The sequence below is a fragment of the Dipodomys merriami genome, unplaced genomic scaffold (genome assembly GCF_024711535.1).
Source record: "Dipodomys merriami isolate MVZ:Mamm:240054 unplaced genomic scaffold, mDipMer1.0.p SCAF_571, whole genome shotgun sequence".
Classification (NCBI taxonomy): Eukaryota; Metazoa; Chordata; class Mammalia; order Rodentia; family Heteromyidae; genus Dipodomys; species Dipodomys merriami.
This window is the reverse complement of record NW_027206148.1, coordinates 472,910-481,937: the sequence shown is the minus strand read 5'-3', so window position 1 is coordinate 481,937 and position 9,028 is coordinate 472,910.

Genomic DNA, 9,028 nt, shown 5'->3' with positions numbered 1-9,028 from the left:
GCAGATCTCTCCACACAGACACTGAATGCAAAAAAGGCCTGGGGAAGTACCATACGAGCCCTGAGAGCCAATAACTGCCAACCCAGACTGATATAACTGGCAAAGCTAGCATTCACAGTAGATGGAGAACTGAAAAACTTTAAAAGTAAAGAAAAACTAACTCAATACATAAACATTAAGCCAGCATTACAAAGAATACAATAGGGGGAACACAACATGAAGAAAGCAACCAGGAACAGGGACCCACACCAGACAGGCTTTAATAGAATTCTAACTGAGCAAGCACAGAAGGAAAGGAAAGAAGAAAATCTTATAGAAACAGGGAATGACAGGGACCACAATGCATCTCTCTGTATTATCTCTTAATATTAACGGTCTTAATTCACCAATCAAAAGAAAAAGAACTCCAGATTGGATCAGAAAACATGACCCATCCATTTTAGCCTTCAGGAGACCCACTTCTCAGCCAAACATACAAACTCGGAGTGAAGGGTTGGAAAAGGATCTACCAATCAGATGCCCCCAGTAAGAAAGCAGGAGTAGCTATCCTGATATCTAACAAAATAAACTTTTCATTAAAATCAATAGAAAAAGACAAAGAAGGACACTACATATTAATACAGGGAACAATCCAGGAGGAGGATATTACCATTATTAACTTATATTACCCACACATTGGCGCACCAAAATATGTTAAGCAAACTTACAGAATAAAATAGATCCCAATACTATAATACTAGGAGACTTTAACACACCACTCTCATCAAAGGACAGGTCTACCAAAGAGAGGATTGGCAAAGAAGCTACTGAATTGAGTGAAGCCAAAAGCAGAACTAACTGAAATCTACCCAGTATTTCACCCTAAAACAACAATACACATTCTTCTCAGGAGCTCATGGAACTTTCTCCAAAATCATAGTTCATGCAAGGAACTTAAGCAGATACAAGGGGATGGACCGAATCCCGTGTCCTGTCCAAACACAGTGGAATCAAGCTACTTTTCAATAATAAATCAAACCGTAGAAATTATTCAAATACATCAAAATTCAACAGCACACTTCTATGAAAAACCTGGGTAACAGAAGAACTTAAAGAAGAAATTAAAAAGTTCCTACAACTCAATGAAAATGAAGATACATCACAAAGAAACTTGTGGGACACAGCAAAAGCAGTCTTAAGGGGCAAATTTATTACCTTCAGTGCCCACATCAAGAAAATAGACAGACCAAGTAAAAAATCTCATATTGCAATCAAAACAGCTAGAAAAACATGAAAAAAATGGTACCCAACGTTACTAGACAAAGCCAATCAAACTAATAGCTGAAAATTAATTAAATAGAGAATAGGAAAATAATAGATAAAATTAATAAAACAAAAATCTGTTTCTTTGAAAAAATAAGTAAAATTGATGGACCGTTGGCAAGATTAATTAAGAAAAGAAGAGAGGAAACCCAAATTAACAAGATCAGGGATGCCATAGGAAAAATCACAAGTAGCCAGGATATCTGAACAATTTTAAAGGAGTCTTTTCAAAAGTTATATTTTCTAAACAAAGAAAACCTGGCAGAAATGGATGCATTTTTACAGAAACAGAAGTTCCCCAAACTGAGCAAAGAAGAAGTAAATCAATTAGCCACTATGTCACAATGAGATGCAGGAAGCAATCAGAAGTCTTCCAATAAGGAAAAGCCCAAGAATAGATGGATTCACAACAGAATTCTATAAAACCTATAAAGAGGAAGTAATACCCATATTCCTCAAACTCTTCAGAGAAACAGAGAAGGAGGGAACTATCCCAAACTCATTCTATGACGCCAATATTACACTCATCCCCAAATCAGGCAAAAACTCAACCAAAAAAGAGAATTAGACAAATTTCCTTGAACACAGATTCAAAGACCCTTAACAAAATTCTAGCTAACAGAATCCAGAAAACACACACAAAATAATCATACACTATGACCAGGTGGGCTTCATCCTAGAGATGCAGGGATGGTTTAACATACATAGGTCAATAAATGTAATCCAACACATCAACAAAGCCAAGTCAAGATTGACGTGCTTATCTCCACAGACACAGAAAAGGCTTTTGGTAAAATACAACATTCATTTATGTTAAAAGCTGTGGAGAAAATAGGAACAGAAGGAACATTTCTTTTTTTTTTTTTTTTTTTTTGTCGGTCGTGGGGCTTGAACTTTGGGCCTGGGCGCTGTCCCTCAGCTCTTCAGCTCAAGGCGAGTGCTCTACCACTAAAGCTACAGCGCCACTTCCAGAAGGAACATTTCTTAAAACAATGAAAGCCATACACGACAGACCAATACCCAATATTATAAGTAATAGGGAAAAGCTACTACCAATTCTCCTAAAATCAGGAACAAGGCAAAGATGCCCACTCTCTCCACTCCTCTTCAATATAGTCCTGGCACAATTAGCCAGGACAATAAGGCAAGACAAAGACATTAAAGGGATCCTCATAGGGAAAGAAGAAGTTAAACTATCCCTTTGTGCAGATGAAACGACACTATATCTTCATAACCCCCAAAACTCAGCCAAACATACAAACAAATTCAGAGTAAAGGGTTGGAAAAGGATCTACAAATCAAATTCCCCCAGTAAGAAAGCAGGTGTAGCTATCCTGATATCTGACAAAATAAACTTTTCATTAAAATCAGTACAGAAAGACAAGGACGGACACTACATATTAATAGAGGGAACAATCCAAGAGGAGGATATTACCATCATCAACTTATATGCCCCAAATATTGGTGCACCCACATAGGTTAAACAAATACTCTCAACCTTACAGAATAAAATAGACTGCAATACGATAATACTAAGAGACTTTAACACACCACTCTACCAAAGGACAGGTCCACCAACCAGAGGATTGGCAAAGGAGCTACTGAATTAAGTGAGGCCATACTTCAAGCGGAATTAACTGACATCTACCGAGTATTTCACCCTAAAACAACACAGTACACATTCTTCTCAGCAGCTCATGGAACTTTCTCCAAAATAGACCATATCATAGTTCATGCAAAGAACTTAAGCAAATACAAAGGGATCGACATAATCCCTTGTGTCCTATCTGACCACAGTGGAATTAAGCTAGTTCTCAATAACAAAGCATACTGCAGAAATTTCTCTAATACAGGGAAATTGAACAGCACACTTCTTAGCAATGCCTGGGTAACAGAAGAGATCAGAGAAGAAATAAAACTTTTCCTACAACTCAATGAAAATGAAAACACCTCGCAAAGAAACTTGTGGGACACAGCAAAAGCAGTCCTGAGGGGCAGATTTATTGCTCTCAGTGCCCACATCAAGAAAATGCAAACAGACCAAGTAAATAATCTCATGTTGCAATTAAAACAGCTAGAAAAACAAGAAAAAAATGGAACCTAAAGTTACTAGATGGAGCCAGATACCCAAATTAAGAGCAGAGATTAACCAATTAGAAAACCAGAAAATTATAGCCAAATTTAACCAAATAAAAAGCTGGTTCTTTGAAAAAATAAATTAAATTGATGGACCGTTGGCAAGATTAATTTTAAAAAAAAAGAGAGAAAACCCTTATTAACAGGATTAGGGATGCTACGGGAAAAATCACCACACGTACCCAAGATATCCAAACAATCCTAACGGACTACTTTCAAAAGTTATACTCTCTAAAGGAAGAAAACCTGGCAGAAATAGATGCATTTTTAGAGAAATACAAGTTGCCCAAATTGAGCAAAGAAGAAGTAAACCAATTAAATAAGCCAATATCCTACAACGAGGTACAGGAAGTTATCAAAAGTCTTCCAACAAAAAAAAGCCCAGGACTAGATGGATTCACAGCAGAATTCTATAAGACCTTTAAAGAAGAGCTATTACCCATACTCCTCAAGCTCTTCAGAGAAACAGAGAAGGAGGGAGCTATCCCAAACTCATTCTACGATGCCAATATCACACTCATCCCCAAACCAGGCAAAGACCCAACCAAAAAGTAGAATTACAGGCCAATTTCCTTGATGAACACAGATGCAAAGATCCTTAATAAGATTCTAGCTAACAGAATCCAGAAACACATAAAAAATACACTATGACCAGGTAGGTTTCATCCCAGAGATGCAGGGATGGTTTAACATACATAAGTCAATAAATGTAATCCAACACATCAACAGAGCCAAGGTCAAGAATCACATGATTATCGCCACAGATGCAGAAAAGGCCTTTGATAAAAATCAACATTCATTCATACTAAAAGCTGTGGAGAAAATAAGAATAAAAGGAACATTTCTTAAAACAATAAAAGCCATTTATGTCAGAACAATAGCCAATTATACGTAATGGGGAAAAGCTACAACCAATTCTCCTAAAATCAGGAACAAGGCAAGGATGCCCCCTGTCTGCACTCCTCTTCAATATAGTCCTGGAACCCTTATCCAGGGCAATAAGGCAAGGAAAAGATATTAAAGGGATCTGCATAGGAAAAGAAGAAGATAAACTATCCCTTTTTGCAGACGACATGATTTTATACGTTCTCGATCCCAAGAACTCCATCCATTTAGAAATCATAAATCTCTTCAGCAAAGTAGCAGGATACAAAATAAACCCACAAAAATCAGTTGCCTTCCTATACACTGACAATGTACAAGAAGGGAGGGAAATAAAGGGAGCAACCCCATTCACAATAACCTCCCAAAAATTTTTCTCTGTATTGTTATCTAAATATTATCACTATTGGGAAATGTTATCACTATTTTACTTAGCCTGGTGTTCAGTTAAATGGAAAGGTGTCTTTATTGATTCAGAAAGGAAGGGTGGATATTATGGTAGGCACCTCAGATGTATTGCTATGTATATTAAGGGCTATAGACCTCACCTGTAATGTTTTACTGTTTTGTAAGCAGAATAGATGATGCATTTTGTGTGCAAGTAGAAACTACTTTGAAGCTTAAGAAAAAGAGGAAACATATCTCAGATGCTACATATGCTATTATATTTTTAAAATTTGTATGATAACATCCAAATTACGGCAAATTCACTATGTATTTTTGTACAAAAGGGGTGATTTTCCTGAGCCTTCTCTCATTACATTACAAAACAGCTTCACACACTTAAGTGAGATATAGTTTTGAACCCAGGTTTATTGCTTACTGGAAATTTAAATTTTTTTCCCAGCCTGTGGTGGTTTTCTTCTTTTTTTTTTCCAGAAATTGTGGTCAAATGCAAACAATTTAAAATTGATCATCTTTTTACACTTTGTATTAGCATTACCTAGTTATATAAGTGGATTTCATTTTGATATATCCACATAGGCATACAATGTACCCTGATCATATTTACCCTTTCATCATTCTCCTTCTCTTCTCCCAGGTTTTATTATCTTAATCATTTTAAGATTACAACATAGTAGTAAGTATATTTACAATATTGTACAAGTTCAATGTCCACACTGATATCATCCTCCAATATTAAAATCTATATTCATTAAATAATTTTCCACTCTCCTCTGCTTCAAGATCTCCATCAAGTACGATTTTGCTTCCTGTCTCTATCAATTTTACTGTTCTATGTAACTGATATAAGTAGAATTATGCAATATTTGATCTTGTTATGACTGGCTTATTTCATGTAGTACAGTGTCCCCAAGATTCAGCCATAATATACCATCTGTCACAAAATAATTCTTTTTAAAGTTGAAGTAATATACCACTGTATGTATAAACCACATTTATTTTATGTATTCATTTGTTGATGGCCACTTGGATTGCCTCCATGTTTTAGTATTGTACAAAATGAATATGAGTGCTCAAAGATTTCTTCAAGACCCTGCTTTTAGATCTTTAGAGTATATGCCCAGAAGTGGAGTCATTGGATCATATGACAATTCTCTTTCCTTCCTTTCATTTTTTTTTCTGTCATGGGCTTGACTCAGGGCCAGGTCACTGTCTCTGAACTTTTCCTCAAGGCTAGTGTTTTACCACTTTAAAACACAGGTCCACTTCCTGTTTTCTACTCAGGCTAGCTTGGAACGATGATCCTTGGATTTCAGCTTCTTGTCCTGACTGGTTAGGATTACAGGCATGAATAATCCTGTTTTGAATTGCTGGAAAAGTTGCCATACTGTTTCCCATAGAAAGGTTCCAATTTTGCCACACTTTTGTCAGTATTGTTACTTTGTTTTTTGTAGTTATCCTAATTCATATGAAATGGTCATATTCTTCATTGTTTTGACTTACACGTTCCTAGTAATTAGTGACGTTAAACACCTTTATGTGCATGTTAACATTTTAATTGTCTTCTCTGGAGAAACATCTGAATTCTTTGCACAGTGTAAAATCAGGTTGTTTGTTATTGTTGGGATGTTGTTCTTTATATATTCTTATGTGAACCACTCATCAAATATATGCTTGCAATGACTTTATACCATTCTGTGTTGCTTATTTGGACACTGATGATTGCATCCTTTGGTGCATCCTGTTTGCGTTTTCCTACAGTGACTGACTCTTCTCTGATGTTAGTTTCTAGTATGTCTTCTGGTCCTGTAACGATGAACCATCATATTGATTTGCACTCCTCTTTTGTAACAGTGAACTAAAGCTACATAATAATGCTCTGACTGTTTATCGGCTTCCATTTTTGGACCTATTCCCTCAGCTTTTAGTAAAAAGCCTTGGGGCATATCCACAAATTATTAGGTCCTAAAAACACCGTAGAAAGTTGTACCATTAAATATAGTTAGTTCTGATGGAAATATGTGACTTCCAATTTCTAAAATAGGGCAAATATGATGAATTTGATACAGATTTTTTTAATTGCCAGTCATAGTGCTTGAACTCTGGGCCTGGGTGCTGTCCCTCAGCTCTTCAGCTCAAGGCTAGTGCTCTATCACTTGAGCCACAGCACCACTTCTGGCCTTTTCTGTGTATGTGGTACGGAGGCATTGAACCCAGGGCCTCATGCCTACAAGGCAAGCACTCTACCACTGAGCTGCCTTCCAATGCTTGATAGGAAATGTACTCATTACCTTCCTCATGAAACTCTAACCCCTCTGTACATTATTTTTACAATAAAAATGTATTTTTTAAAAAAATGAAAATTGAGAGCTTCATAATGTAGAAGCACACCAAAACTCTAGGTATATATTTTTCTTCATATGAATATGTAGAATTGTATGAGGCTAGAGATTTAACCTACTTGCAAGTTAATAATGAACTTGTCACATTTTCATGGATGGTACACGATTTATGATACTCTTGGGTAAGGGACAAAAGGGACTTAATTTTTACAGCAATAGTGAAAGCCAGTGATGTGTGTGTGTGTTTGTGTGTATTTAAATATTTGAAATAAATCTCCCAGCCCTCAGTGCTACTGAGTGAGGTAAAGGTAGCCAGGTGAAACCTATACAAAAAATGGGTTCTGAGTTTGAGCAACTGCGATCTATATAATGAGCAATAGGCATGCCTGAACTTTACTCTGGAGGATGACAATAGCTTAGAAATAGGTTGTAAAACTATCCTTGTAAATATACTATAGAATAAAGAGCAACTAATGTTCACTTGAAGATATGCAAATACTTGAGACTGCTGTGGAATTGTTCTTTTTCTTTTGTTTCTTGAAGTTTCCTAGCTACCAAGACCAATACATATTTCTCCTGATAAATACATAACTCTCCTTAAAAGTGAGGCATGACAATCTGTTGAGATTACTTATTCTTTTCCTAGCCCTAAGCCTAAAGATGAAATAAGGACTTAAATCCTATCTAAAGTACAAATTCAACAAACGAAATAGATGGAGTTCATATTTTACACATCTAGAAACTTTTCTCTTAGAGCCATTTTTAATGCAGGAGTGGAAGAAATTAAGGAAAAAATAGGTCCACAAATACATTTCATTAAGATATTCTATATATTTTAACCGTAATAAAGGATTACACTTCTGTTTTTTAGTGTGTGAATATTTACCTAGTATGTACAGAAAACGAAAGTTTATTCCAGAGCCTATCATGGAATAGAATGTAGCAAATTTTCTATATATTGCTTGTATATTTATAGAATCCACCTGTCTGATTTCTCTCCTATTTTGATAAACAGAGCATCTGTTGTACATGTTGAAATACATTTTTATAACTACAGGATTCTACACACTTTGATGTCTACTAAATATAGAAAAGATTCATGCACAACCCTTACCTTCAAGGAGCAGCTCTCAGTATCCCAAGTAGCTTGTGTTTATCTCCCACGCCTTTCCTCCCGCTGTCAATCTAAGTGAGTGGTAACTGCTATAAGAGAGAAAAACTTAGATAATTCACAGACATGCAGTTAGTATCCAATGGAACCTTCTTCACTTGGATTGTGTGTGTGTGTGTGTGTGTGTGTGTGTGTGTGTGTGTGTGTGTGTGTGTGTGTGTGTGTGTGTGTGTGTGTGTGTGTGTGTGTGTGTGTGTTTTGGTTGGGAGTGGAGTTTGAACTCTGGTCTTGGGCGCTGTCCCTGCACTATTCACCTCAAGGCAAGCACTCTACCGCTTGAGCCACAGTGCCGCTTTTGGTTTTCTAGTGGTTTATTGGAGATAAGAGCTCACAGATTTTCCTGCCTGAGCTGGCTTTGAATCATGATCCTCAAATCTTAGCCTCCTTATTAACTGGTGTTACAGGCATTAGCCACTAGCGCCCTGCTTGGATTATATTTTATCACTATGTTTTTGAGAATTTCAGCTTCCCAATTTGGAAACTGAGCTGTCCAGTTCCCAGTGAGTAGATGAATCTCATTACATAAAATTTCATTTAAGGCTTCGAGGGGAAGATGGCAGAGGAGAAGCTGGAGGCTAAACAGGCTCTCACATAAGAAAGCAGTTTCAGAGCTCCAGTGAACAGTACTAAGCCAGAGAATCACGCCAAGTGTGCCATCACACAGAGAGTTAGGCCAGAGAGAGAAAATACAGGCAAGGAGACAGCCCTGAGCACTTGTCAGCAGCCGCCGCCACAGCAGCAGTGGTGGCGGAAGCGACTGCAGCCGCCATACCTGAATCACAAAGAGACC